Raw genomic sequence first — 13953 nt, 5'->3', positions numbered from 1 at the left:
AGTGACTGGAGAGCTTTTAGAGTAGATTGTGGTAAAACCACAAAACAAAGCATTATAATCATCAATAGGAGCAATAATTAAAGCTTAGACTACGATTCCAAGGTCAGAATCATTAAGGAACAATTTTAAATTTCGCAATAAGTGAATTTTCCAGAATGTGTTTTTTACTGCATTCTTGATGGAGGAGCAAAAAGATGAGGAATTAAAAATGATCCCTAAATTTACATCCTGACAGGTGGATCCGAATCTGCAAATTGTCAAAAGGCAGTGCAGATGGCACATCATGGCCAGAGACGCGAGCTAACGGAATTATTTTGGACTTCAGTTTCAGAGATAATTTTAGTGTTAGTCCACTGACGGCAGTGAGGCAAAAATATTCTAGACAATGCATCTTATTTATTTATTTACTTATGTAATTCTTTTATATACAAAGTTCGTTTGCACAGCATATCGGTTTACAGTGAAACAGATAAGCTTAATGAAGATTTGGAATGAGAACAAGAAAAAAGAAAGTTACATTATAAAATTATAACATTTTAGGAGAAAATACAACATATTAGGCGAGATAGGTTATAGGTACAGGGTGCTGGTAGTACAACAACAAGGCATTTTTATATATATATATATAAGATGTTTTAACATAGGGAAAGATGTAGTAGAAAAACTATGTACAGGAGTTATTAACTTGTGAAGCCTGGATAGGGGGTGTTTGATTGTCTGGTGTGGTGGGAGGGGGGGGGGCAGTTATGAGATGGCCTTGATGAATAGCCAGGTTTTCAAACATTATTTTGAAGGTTTGTGTGTTAGATTCTAGTCTTAGGTCTGGTGGCATGGAGTTCCAGATGGTGGGGCCATCAAGTGAAAGGGCTCTTTCTCTGGTGGAGATGAAGTGTGTTGATTTGGGGGATGTGTGTGTATGGATCCGTTGTGGGCTGATCTGGTGGTTCTCCTTGGGGTTTGGAAATGGAGGGAGGAGTTTAGCCAGTGAACATTTTGATTGTGTAGGGTCTTGTGTATAATGGTTAGGCTCTTGAAAAGGATTCTGTGTTGGATTGGGAGCCAGTGGAGGTCTTTTAGGATTGGTGTGATATGGTCGTTTCTACGGGTGCTTGTGAGGACTCGGGCATCTTGTATGCTGGAAGTGATAGAGAACTAAAACTGTACGTCACTGGCTTAAATTTTATAGCCAATTCCTAAATGTGAGAGTACACAGCAAAATGGAGAGATGTAAATATTAAAGAGAATAGCCGAAAGAGCAGGTCTCTCAGGTGCTCCAGTTTATAAAGTCCATAAGGGTCACTCGTTGATGCCTGCCATGCCCATAGAACAAAAAGCCAGCTACAGACTGAAAAAGTGATGCCTAAAGAAGAGAATCTCTTAAGCAAAATGCTATGAGCCAACGTATTGAAAGCTGAGGAGATGTCTAAAAGGACTAAAACTTTGTACCGGAATCAAAACCTAAGCAAAACGCTTGAAGGCTGGCAATATAAAGGGCTCAGTGTTATGGGGGGCTCTGAAACCAAACTGAAAGTCGTCAAGGAGGCCACTGTCCTCAATATCGGTGTCAAATGGCTTCAGAATGACTTTCTCAATGACCTTAGCTAAAAATGGCAGGGATGAGATAAGACAGTAATTGCTATTATCTGAAGAGTCCCAAGCAGGTTTTTTTTTTTTTTAGAATTGGCCCAATGGATGCAGTTTTCAAAGAACTAGGCATATGGCCTTCAAATAGGGAGGCTTTGACCAGATTACTGATATAAGGACTTAGATCAACGCACGAAGCTTTCATAAGTGCATTAGAGAATAAACCTTTGGGACAGAGATTTGCTGAGGTAGGTTCCAAACCTTCCCACCCTTTACAAGCAGAGCATCACTTGGATTAGGGCTCCCAGTCCGAGAGACATGAGAGAGAGCATTATTGACCTTTGAATTAGAGAATCGCTTACGGAAATCATCAGACTGGCTGCCAGGGCCATCTGTGTAGGAAGTAAGACAGTTAACAGTGTAAAATAGCTCATGGGGCCATGAGATAGCAGCCTGTGAATTCTTTTTGGAAAAATACATTTTTAAAAAGAGAGTCAATTGTTGATTTATACTCAACTAATTGAAATCTATAAGTTGCAAGATTGTTAAACATAAAAACATAAGAAATTGCCATGCTGGGTCAGACCAAGGGTCCATCAAGCCCAGTATCCTGTTTCCAACAAACCAGGCCACAAGAACCTGGCAATTACCCAAACACTAAGAAGATCCCATGCCACTGATGCAATTAATAGCAGTGGCTATTCCCTAAGTAAACTTTATTCATAGCAATTAATGGACTTCTCCTCCAAGAACTTATCCAAACCTTTTTTGAACCCAGCTACACTAACTGCACTAACCACATCCTCTGGCAACAAATTCCAGAGCTTAATTGTGCGTTGAGTGAAAAAATAAGTTTCTCTGATTAGTCTTAAATGTGCTACTTGCTAACTTCATGGAATGCCCCCTAGTCCTTCTATTATTCGAAAGTGTAAATAACCATTTCACATCTACTTGTTCAAGACCTCTCACGATCTTAAAGACCTCTATCATATCCCCCCTCAGCCGTCTCTTCTCCAAGCTGAACAGCCCTAACCTCTTCAGCCTTTCCTCATAGGGGAGCTGTTCCATCCCCTTTATCATTTTGGTTGCCCTTCTCTGTACCTTCTCCATCGCAACTATATCTTTTTGTGAGATGCGGCGACCAGAATTGTACACAAGGTGCGGTCTCACCATGGAGCAATACAGAGGCATTATGACATGTTCTGTTTTATTAACCATTCCCTTCCTAATAATTCCTAACATGCACATAAATCCATCTGAAAAGGAAATATATGTTTCCTCATCTTTATAAATTATTATAGAAATATGCATTAGGAAGTCTCGCTCTCCAGATGATTAGTGGTTTGAAAGGTTTCAAAAGACTATTCAGTTGTGATGTTCTCCTTCCAGCAACTGGCAACCTTCAAGAGGCAAGCAGAGCCTCTCCTATTGCTTCTGAGGGTTAATGGAGATTCTTCCTTAGGCTAAATGGTAGATCACAGCCTAACATAAGAATGATAGCAGAAAAAGGTCCATGTAGTCCATCCAGTCTGCCCAATAAAAGTTGGGGGTTTTTTCTGTTTTTATTTTTAGGGTAGTAACATTTTATTTATTTACAAATCATTTTGAATCCACTCCCTTCAAGGTTCAGGGTGGGGTACATAAAAACACATACAATGCTATACATTTGCAGATTATTATAACATGTATTAATAAAAATATCTGTTTACGCATATACATGGAAGAAGATGACTACAGCATGTTTTTCTCAAGTAAGTACTACTTAGCTGATGTGGGATAGCTATTAGAAACTAATGTGCCTCAGGGCCTATTGACTCAGGAGATCCCTGAATGCAATATTGAACAGGAAGGATTTCAACGCTTTTAAAATTCTTTCTTATTGCAACCACAGAGTTCTGAAGGTAATGTATTCCAGAGTGTGGGACCAGCTGTAGAGAAAGCTCTTTCTCTTGTGCTATTCAGGTTCTTATGGCCTGGATTGGCCACTGTTGGAAACAGGATACTGGGCTTGATGGACCCTTGGTCTGACCCAGTATGGCATTTTCTTATGTTCTTAAGTTGTTGTGGGGGAGAGGGGATGTCTAGTGTTGACCTGAGGAATGTAAGGGACGGTTTGGAACATAGAAAATTTAGAGTGGAAGTGGTCCAGGGAGATTTGATATTGTGAATCATTGTGGCAACTTTGTATTGGATGCATGATTGGATAGGTAACTAGTGTAGTGAAAATAGTACACGTGTAATGTGGTCCTTGATGCTTGTTACAGTTAAATTACTGGCTGCAGAGTTTTGCATGAACTGTAACGATCGAAGTGTGACCTGGGATAAGCCAATATATAATGAATTACAATAGTTGAGGGATGAAAAATTGAATGCTTGCAATATTGTTCTGAAGTTGGTTGTGTCTAGTAATGGCTTGAGGTATTTAAATTATTTTAGTTTTGCGAAGGAAGTTTGGGTGACCAATAAGATATGTAGCTTGTATTAGACAGGGACTGAAAATGCAAGGAGCTTCATTGATAAGAGTGGATCAAATACCACTCCCAAATTTTGGACTTTTTGCAAGATTTCAGTTGTCTGATTATCAAAGGTAAGATTATCCAGAATGGGATATGTTACAGAGCAACCCAATATGATGATTTCTTTTTTTTATAAATTAAGTGCTAGGCAAATGTGTGATAACAATGTTTTAATGCTGAAAAAGCATATGTGGATGGGTTTTTCTTTTTTTCTATTTCTTTTACCTCTATGAGATGAAATATGGCTTCCTCTGAGGTGAAAATAATATCATGGAATGTTTGTGGCATTGGTTCTGCAATAAAGCGCACTAAAAGTCTTACCACCCTGTGAAAGCAGAAAGCAGATATTATGTTTCTGCAGGAAACCCACCTAACTACAGTGGAACATAAGAAATTAAAACAATGGTGGGCAGGAGACGTAAGATATGCTTCAGCTCCCACTAGTTCAGCAAGGGTGGCTATCTTGACACACAAGGCTCTTCTGCTGATAATCAAGAAAGATAAAACTGATTCCATGGACCGTTGTGGGATTTTAGTAGCAGAACTATATGGTCAACCCCTGATCTTATGCAATTTATATACCCCCAATAACTACGATTGTAGTTTTTTGATAATTTGTACAAATTATTATTCCCTTATTTAGGGGATGGTTTGGTAATAGACAGAGACTTTAATTTGGTGCAAATTCCGGTGTTAGACAAAGCTTAGCCTTCCCTATGAGATAAGACCATGAGTAATAAAGGTATAGTTTTTTTGGAAAGAAATTTACAAGTGGTAGATGCCTGGCGTCTGTTACAAGCCTTAGAGAGAGATTTCACTCACTTATCCCGTGCACACTCTTCTTACTCCCGTATAGATTATATTTTAGTATCATGCAATGTCTTTGCCCAAGTTACAGATGCAGGCATAGGAGACCTAACTTAATCTGACCATGCACCTATCTGGAATCAGATACTTAAGTGAGGGGAGAGGGGGAAAAAGTTCATCATCCTTGGAGATTCCCATACTATTTGGCTGGGGACCAGAAATGTCAGGGATATCTTAGAGAGAGATGGAAAATATTTGAAAATAATCATCTTCAACATAAAGATGACCCTATATTATTTTGGTACACAGCTAAATCGGTGATTAGGGATGACATCAATTGTTTTGTGGTATATAGATAGAAAAATATTGCTAGGCAACTCATACAATTGGAGGATAAATTACATAAGTTAAAAAGACAAATGACTGCCTTTAATACAAAAGAGAATAGGGAAGCTTATATGGCTACAAGAATTGCATTAAATTTGTTAGACCATGAAAGAACTTAAAATAACATCATGTATTACAAGTTTAAATTGTATCAATTTAGTAACAAAACAGGAAGGCTCTTAAGCAATTTAATAAAACCAAATTTGGGTCCCAGACATATCAATACTCTTAAAACAGTGCAAGATAAATTAGTTAGTACTAGCCAGGCAATCGTTAAAGAATTACAGCAATATTACATGGGTCTATATACCTCAGAGGGCAGTGATTCCCAGAAATGTAATGAGTTTCTGATTAAAGTAAAGATCCGCCAACATTGTGACATAGACCAATAAGCTTGACGGAGATCCAGAATGGGATCTGGGTTGTGAAGTCTTTTAAAGGACCTGGTCTAGATGGTTACAGTGCTGAGTTTTATAAAGTACTTGTCAACCAGGTGGCTCTTCCTTTAAGTGAGGTTTATCCAGCCTTGCTAACCCTGGGGGGATACCCACAGGATACAAATTTAGCACATATCAGTTTTACATAAGTCAGGGAAAGACCTCACCTCGTCAGCTTCTTATCATCCCATCTCATTACTAAATTTTGCCCAGAAACTTTTGGCAAAGTTTATAGCTGATAGAATGGCTCTAATTCTGCCTAACATCATAGAGCCGGGTCAAGTAGGATCCGTGAGAGGAAGATACGCTTTGAAAAATGTGCATTTATTGCTGGTAGCCATGATTATGGAAAAGAATAGTCACACTCCCTTTTTAGTGGTTATTTTGATGCAGAAAAAGCATTTGACTGGGTAGAGTGGAAATATTTGTGGAGTCTGTTGGATTATACAGGTCTCGCGTCTATTCCGGCAGGCAGTGCAATTGTTACATTGTGATCCTAAAGCACAGGTGCTGGTAAATGGCACAGAATCTTATCTTTTCCCTTAGGCTAGGGGGACCCGCCAAGGATGCCCTCTCTCGCCAGCATTATTTTTATTGCCCTTGGAACCCTTTTTACAGGTCATCCAGTCAACAGAAATGATAAGGGGTATGACAATGGGCTCCCATTTTAAATATGAGTTTAAATATGCTGCATTTGCAGATCATATTTTGGTCTTTTTGACTCACCCTGTTACATTGCGTTCCACTCTTATGCATATATTTGAGACACTTGGTAGTCTTTCCGGCTTAAAAATGAATGCCGATAAGTCAGAGGCCTTGACATCCTTAACTTCATTGAAGGTAAATTGACCTGGAAGATTATCGTTAAGATGGACAGAAGGTCCTATTAGATAACTGGGATTCATGATTGCTTTAGATCTTACAGCCCTCTATAGTCTTAATGTATCCTCCTTATTGAGACATAATGCGAATAAATTTCAGCGGAGGAAGAATTTACCTTTATCTTTAGGAGGTAGGATCAACCTATTCAAAATGGCTATATACTCTTCAGACTCTCCCGATTCATTTGCTACAAAAAGATTTGAGGGCTCTTGACACTTTATTTTTGTCTTTTATCTGGCAAGAGAAGAAAGCACATATGCCCTTGCAGTGTTTAAAGAAAGATTGGAATGATGGGGAATTGGAGATTGGGGATCCCAGAAATGGAATTTTATAATTGGGCATGTCTTTTATGAATTGTGCCTGACTGGCTGTATGATAAAGACTTCTACGTCCACATAAATGGAGACCGGTGCTTGTTACATCCCCTTGAGTTGCGATATGTGCTGCATGTGCATGCCCCTACTAGTACACTGCCCCAAGCCTTTACTAGGAGTACTATGATCGTGCCCCTGAAGTGGGCATGGACAAAATTATTAAAAGTATTGCAGAAAGTGCCTTCTTGCACTATTTTCTTACCAATACTAGGGAACTCTAATTTTATACCAGGGACCAACGCAGCTGATTTTCACAAATGGAAAAGGGAAAGTGTAACTCAGATACAACATGTAAGAGTTGACAGAGGCAAGATCTTATCCTTTCAGGTTATGAAGCAACAATACAATCTGACAGATATGAACTTTCTTTCTTATGTACAACTGAAGCATTACATTTCTTCATTACCAAAGGATGCTTTAGATGTTAGCACCGCCGGCTGCGGCAAGCCGCGACCGGGGCCAGGTGTCATGGCCGCTGGTCATGGCGGACCGCGGCTTAGACCGGGCCGGCGGGTGCAAGGGAAATAAGTACCTGGGGCTTCGGGAGTCGGTCGGGGCTCCTGCGGGGCAGGCTGCCCTTCTGTCTCTCGCCTGCGGCTGCTGCCACATCTGTTCTGGCTGGCTGGCTCCTTGGGGTTTGGCTCCGCCCCCATCACTTCCTCTAGGGCCGCACGCGCAGCTGAAGACTGTTCTTAAAGGGGCCATGACAGGAAACTGTCATGGTCCTATCAGTAACTCCACCTCCAACATCCTGTATTTAAGGCAAGGTCTGGTTCTCAGACCTTGCCTTGGTATTGAGGTTCCTGCCTGAGTTTGCTTCTGTGTTCTGTGTTCCCGGTTCTTTGTCCCGCTCTGCTTCCCTGCTCCGTGGATTGATTCTTGGCTTCTGACTTCTGGACTGGTGGACGTGTCTTCTCCTGGCTTGACCCTGGTACGGCGTTGGACCCTTCTCCTGCTTAGACCCTGGACTGGATTTTGACCTTGTCTGTGTACCGAACCCCCGGACCGGCTTTGGACTCTTCTACGACTCCGTCCTCAGACTGCTACGACCTGCTGGAGGCGCCAGCCGTCTGGAACCCACGACCTGCAGGAGGCGCCTGCATCCAGACCTTTCTTCAGTCTTCAGAGGAATCTCCTAAGTCCCAGCGGCTGGATCCCTACGGGCTCCTCCTGGGGGGGATTGCATGCTTCCAGGGTGAAGTCTTCATTCAACTTCCTCCTGTCCAGCGACCCCGCCCTTCGACGGTAGCTGACTACCTCGAAACAGGGGTCCACTTTCATAACATTAGACTTCACTTTGTTGGATGATCTGGAAGAGATATTTAAACTGGAGGTTTTCAAAAAGCTCTCTATGACAAGATTACATAAAAGTTTGCAGAACTTTACTCCACAGTTTACAAGTGACCTTTTACTTATGAGGTGGAAGAATGAGGGTAATTTTACAATTACAACTCTGACTTTGCACTCCTGCTTTAAAAGTTTAAGGGGTAGATTTTATAATGTGTGCGCTTCCTGGCACGCACACATGGATGCGCCAATTTTATAACATGCGCGGGTGGCGCGTGCAAGGGGGGGAGACTTTCGCAATTTCCATGCAGCAATGCATTCGGGCCTTCCCCAGTTCCCTCCCAGTCCGCTCCAATTAAGAAGCTGAAGTAAGTTGCGCGCACCGGCCGGCTGCTGTCGCGCGAGTCTTCGGGACAGCGATCAATGGCCCTACACTCGTAAATCCTGGGGTTTGCACGCATGACCGGGCCTCTTTGAAAATTTGCCCGGCACGCGCAAGGTCCAGCCACGCATGTAAACCCCAGGATTTACGTTCATAGGGCTTTTAAAATCTACCCGTAAGAGAAATGTCCTCCAATATGTATATTAGGGAATTACAATATAAATTTCTGTGAAGAGGATATATTTTACCAGATCTGGCAGGATTTTCAGATAGAAATATTTGTAGCCATTGTGGAACTGTTACTCTTAGTCTAATTACTGTGGACTAAGAGTAACTAGTTACATTTCGAAAATTAGAGGCTGCCATATCCTCTTATCTCCTGAAGTAGTTCTGTTTGATCAATATCCTCCTATGTTGTTTAAATCAAGGGGGGTGAGGGGGGGCAATTGTTTGCTTGGAAGGCATTTGTTGTTGGCAAAAGAACCATCCTGCCATGTTGGAGAAGTGAACTTGTGCCAACCTTTTGGAATTGGAGAAATTTTCTGCACAAGATGATGCAAATGGAATTAATAGGTACAAAATATACTTTTCGCAGTTGGACTCAGATTTTGTCAGTCTGGGAAAAATATAAATACAAACACTGTCTCCTAAAACAAGAAATCTAATTCTAAACAATCGACCATAATACTTCAAGAACAGACTTTATTGATCAAGTACCAAACAGCTGATCTCAGAAGGATTTAGGGCTTGCAAGGCGAGAAGTAAATATGTATGATGTGGGGTTGATTTGGTAATATGGAGAGGGTGTTTGGTGCTAATCCATTGAAGACAATTCTAAATAGCAGTAGGAAGGGAGTGAGGAAAGGGGAGGGATGGAGGGGAAAATAGCATGAAAAATTGTATCTTCATTTATAGTAACATAGCATACATGAAAGTAAGAGGGTTTCGGTGCTGTGATAGTGCCTAAAGCCAAACTGGTATTGATCCACTACAGAGTAAGTGTCAAGAAAGTTTCTTAGTTACCTAAGAACTACTGCCTCAGTTAGTTTAGTAAGAAAAGAAAGTGAAGAAATGGGACAAAATTTGGAAAACTAGATGAGTCAACAGAAGGATTTTTTAATAGTGGGCAAACAGAGGCTCTTTTAAGCAATGGGGGAAGATTACCCACGGAAAGAGAACGGTTTGCAGTTTTGGAGGTTGGTTCAAGAACCTGAAGGTCACATGTAAACTGTGTAGTAAATTTCTGCAAACAGAATGTTGGGAATTATTAGAAAGGGAATGGTGAATAAAACGGAAAATGTCATAATGCCTCTGTATCGCTCCATGGTGAGACCGCACCTTGAATACTGTGTACAATTCTGGTCGCTGCATCTCAAAAAAGATATAATTGCGATGGAGAAGGTACAGAGAAGGGCTACCAAAATGATAAGGGGAATGGAACAGCTCCCCTATGAGGAAAGACTAAAGAGGTTAGGACCTTTCAGCTTGGAGAAGAGATGACTGAGGGGGGATATGATAGAGGTGTTTAAAATCATGAGAGGTCTAGAATGGGTAGTTGTGAATCGGTTATTTACTCTTTCAGATAATAGAAGGACTAGGGGGCACTCCATGAAGTTAGCATGGGGCACATTTAAAACTAATCGGAGAAAGTTCTTTTTCACTCAATGCACAATTAAACTCTGGAATTTGTTGCCAGAGAATGTGGTTAGTGCAGTTAGTATAGCTGTGTTTAAAAAAGGTTTGGATAAGTTCTTGGAGGAGCAGTCCATTACCTGCTATTAAGTTCACTTAGAGAATAGCCACTGCCATTAGCAATGGTAACATGGAATAGACTTAGTTTTTGGGTACTTGCCAGGTTCTTATGGCCTGGATTGAGCACTGTTGGAAACAGGATGCTGGGCTTGATGGACCCTTGGTCTGACCCAGTATGGCATTTTCTTATGTTCTTATGTTCTTATGTCTTATTGTTGTTTTTGAATAAAGATATTGAACATAATGCTGAAAAGACAGAAGGTGACAGTCAGATGTGGCAGTCCAGGAAAATCTGATGGGAAAGAAAAACTGTACGACAACCCTAATATGGAGAGTGAACGACTGAGTGGAGCTAGGTAAATATTAAACAAAGCTGATGAAAGTGAGGATCCCTGTGGAGCACCAGAGGTAATACGCATCCATAATGAGAAACAATTGTCCATTTTAACTTGCTGTGCTCTATCTGAGAGACAGGATGTGTACCAGTTGTGGATAGTACTGCTAATACCAGCCTTGGCGAGGTGCAGCAGTAAGATTTTGTGATTTAACGTATCAAATGCTGAAGTGATGTCTAATAGAACCATCATGCATCAGGTGCCTGAATCAAATCCTCTTATGATTAGTGTTAAACATGAAAGTAGAAGAGATTCAGTGCTATGATAGTGCCTAAAGCCAAATTGGTATTCGTCCACTACAGAGTAAGTGTCAAGAAAGTTTGTTAGTTACTTTAGAACTGCTGCCTCAGTTAGTTTAGTGAGAAAAGAAAGTGAAGAAATGGGACAAAAGTTTGGAAAGCTAGATGAGTCAACAGAAGCTTTTTTTTAATAGTGGGCGAACAGAGGCTCTTTTAAGCAATGGGGGAAGTGAAAGGTTTGCAGTTTTGGAGGTTGGTTCAAGAATTTCATGTTTTGATACTTTCAGTAATGGACTGGCCACTGTTGGAAACAGGATGCTGGGCTTGATGGACCCTTGGTCTGACCCAGTATGGATTTAAGGCAGAGGATGAGATTGAAATGTTCATGTTATTGATTAACATAATTTGGGCCTATTGTCTGATGGAAAAATGGTGAACTTTTGTAAGTTAGTAAGCCAGGGAAACAGTAAGTTAGACAAATGTTTACTCATTTTGATGAGGCTAGAAGGACTTTATAAGGAGCAGGGGTGGTTGTTGAGCTAAGTGAAAAATTCTGATGTTTCTTGAATATTATTAGTAAGCCATCCCCTCGATGCTGCCTTCTGGGTTGAGAGAGGTAGGAATATCCCTCGAGGCAGCATTAATTTATAATGGGGATGTCATTCTTAGTGCTCCAAGTTTCAGTAATACTCAAACCATCCACGTTGGAGGTGGTTAAGACATGAATGATAACTGCGTTTTTGGTGATCAATAGTGCATTTATCAGTAGTATTATAAGTGCAGTGGAAGTATTATAAGTGTGGAAGTAATGGGATATTAATCAATTGTGATGTTAGGGTGGCTATCGGAGAATGTTTCCTTGGTGGTAGCAGCCCATCACTGCTGCTCTGTGCAAGTTACTCAAGTTAACCCAGGCTACCCTTTTTCTTCATTTCATCCTTTAGCCATTATGGATCCTCTGTGTTTATCTCATGCCATTCTGAATTCCATCATCATTCTTGTCTTCATTACCTGTTCCAGAGGGGCTTTCCATAGATCTGCACCCTTTACATGAAGAAATATTTCCTGATGTTTTTCTTACTTCTTTGGAGTTTCATAGCATGATCCCTAGTTCTTCCGCTTTCTTTCCATTGCAAAAGGTTTTATTTTTGGTCATCATTTTAAATACCTTTCAGGTATTTAAAATTCCAAATCACATCTCCTGTCCCTCCTCTCTCTAGGGTATACATATTTAGATCCTTCAATCTCATCTTGTGAGTCTTCAGGTGCAGAACCGACACCATTTTGGTACCTCTCTCTGGACTGCTTCCATTATGTCTATTCTTTCTAAGATACGGTCTCCAGAACAGAACACAGTATTGTAAGTGAGGCCTCACCAAAGACATGTACAGGGGCATTATCACCTCCTTTTTTTCCTGCTGGTCATATCTCTCTCTATGTAGCCCAGCAACCCTTTAGGCTTAGCCACCGCCTTGTCACATTGCTTTGCTATCTCACATCATCAGATACTATCATCTCAAGGTCTCTTTCCCTGTGGTAATAAGAGCAAGCTGAGAAGGATACTAGTTGCCTTTAAAACATCTATGCTGTGAAAGCAGGAAAATATTTCACAAGTTAAGGAAAAAAATTAATCGAAGAAGTGAGCACTAACAGACATGGGATGTACATATTGATTGAAAAACTGATGGAACAAATATAGAGCATTAAGAATAGCAGAGCAACTACGTCAGTTGAATCATACATCTTCAAGAGCTTATCCCCTCTAGAGCTTATCCCCAACAGAACTGTTATATCTGGCCATGTTTTTCATAGCAAAATAAATTGACCTGAGTGTGATACAGAAAGAATTAAAGTAAAAAAAAATATGGGCCGGATTTTAAAAGCTCTACCTGCATAAATACAGTGGATTTACCTGTGTAGAGTGCCTACGTGCGCCGGCCTATTTTATAAAGGCCCGGCAGCGCGCATAAAGCCTCAGGACACGTCTAAGTCCCAGGGCTTGTAAAAAGGGGTGGGCGGGGCAGGGCGGTCCAGGTGGGGGCGGGACCAGAGGCTGTGTTAGAGGATCGCGTGCCGGCAGGCTGCCAGCGCGCGCAACCTGCGCCTGCCTCGGTTTGACATCAGTTTGGGGGGGGTTAGAGTAGGGCTGGGGGAAAGGTTAGGGAAAGGGGTGGGAAGGTTAGGTTAGGGGGAAGGGATTGGGGGAAGCCCGTGGGCATCGGTGCATGCAAGCTGCACTAGTGTGCACCCCCTTGTGTGCGCTGACCCCCGATTTTATAACTTGCGCGCGCAAGTTATAAAATAAGGCATACGTGTGTGCGCGCCAGGTAGCACGTGCACATGTATGCCCGCGCGCTGGTTTGAAAATCTACCCCTATATGTATATAATAAAACAAATGCTTTAGTCGCTGTTCAGATTGTGTTCTTACTGTACCTCGGCTAATCCATACTTTTTTTGACAAGTGAGGGAATTCTAAAATGAAAGTAGCATACACACTATTACAATTGCATGCCAGCTCATAAAATTAGGCAGACAGGTTCGGCCAATTACTATTTTGTTCCATGTTAAAAAGTGAGCCTTGTAAAAATGGCAGTCCTATCTCACTGGCTTGTTGATCTTTACGGTATGGTTCTTGCTTTGGGTGTGACAGGTACAGGTTTCAAATCTTGGACAAGCCCTTCATATATGGCGCAACCTCCCAGTGCAGTGGTAGGAACAAAAAATGGAATCAGAATTCAAGAAAGCCTGCAGGTAAGCAAAGAGCATCACTAGTTAAGATGGGAAGGTAAAAACCTGAGATTGATTTATTTATTTATTTATTTATTTTTATTTTTTCTATACCGACATTCCTGTAAAAGTACAAATCATATATACGGAATTGCAACAGGAATGGAAAATAAGCAAACTAGG

The sequence above is a fragment of the Rhinatrema bivittatum genome, chromosome 3 (genome assembly GCF_901001135.1).
Source record: "Rhinatrema bivittatum chromosome 3, aRhiBiv1.1, whole genome shotgun sequence".
Taxonomy (NCBI): Eukaryota; Metazoa; Chordata; class Amphibia; order Gymnophiona; family Rhinatrematidae; genus Rhinatrema; species Rhinatrema bivittatum.
Note: the sequence above shows the minus strand (reverse complement) of the source record.